Source organism: Bison bison, unplaced genomic scaffold (genome assembly GCF_000754665.1).
Source record: "Bison bison bison isolate TAMUID 2011002044 unplaced genomic scaffold, Bison_UMD1.0 scf7180017864144, whole genome shotgun sequence".
NCBI lineage: Eukaryota > Metazoa > Chordata > Mammalia > Artiodactyla > Bovidae > Bison > Bison bison.
In genome coordinates this window covers 5,439,017-5,439,749 of record NW_011494716.1, presented here as the reverse complement: position 1 = coordinate 5,439,749, position 733 = coordinate 5,439,017, and positions in this window count along the sequence as shown.

The following is a 733-nucleotide window of genomic DNA, read 5'->3' as shown; positions in this document are numbered from 1 at the left end:
GCCACTGCTGAGTTTTCCAAATTTGCTGGCATATTGAGTGCAGCACTTTCACAGCATCATCTTTTAGGATTTGAAATAGCTCAACTGGAATTGAATCACTTCCAGTATCTTTGTTCATACTGATGTTTCCTAAGGCCCACTTGACTTTGCATTTCAGGATGTCTGGCTCTAGGTGAGTGATCACACCATCATGGTTATCTTGGTTGTGAATATCTGTTTTGTATAGTTCTTCTGTGTATTCTTGCCACCTCTTCTTAATATCTTCTGCTTCAGAAATGGTTCCATACCATTTCTGTCCTTTATTGTGCCCATCTTTACATGAAATGTTCCCTTGGTATCTCTAGTTTTCTTGAAGAGATCTCTAGTCTTTCCCATTCTATTGTTTTCCTCTATTTCTTTGCATTGATCACTGAGAAAGGCTTTCTTATCTCTCCTTGCTGTTCTTTGGAACTCTGCATTCAGATAGGTATATCTTTCTTTCCTTCTCTCCTTTGCCTTTCCTTCTCTTCTTTTCACAGCTATTTGTAAGGAGTTAGACAACCAGTTTGACTTTTTGCACTTCTTTTTCTTGGGGATGGTCTTGATCTCTGCCTCCTGTACAGTGTCACAAACCTCTGTTCATAGTTCTTTAGGCACTCTGTCTATCAGATACATACAATCCTTTGAGTCTATTTCTCACTTCCACTGTATAATTGTAAGGGATTTGATTTAGGTCATACCTGAATGGTCTAGC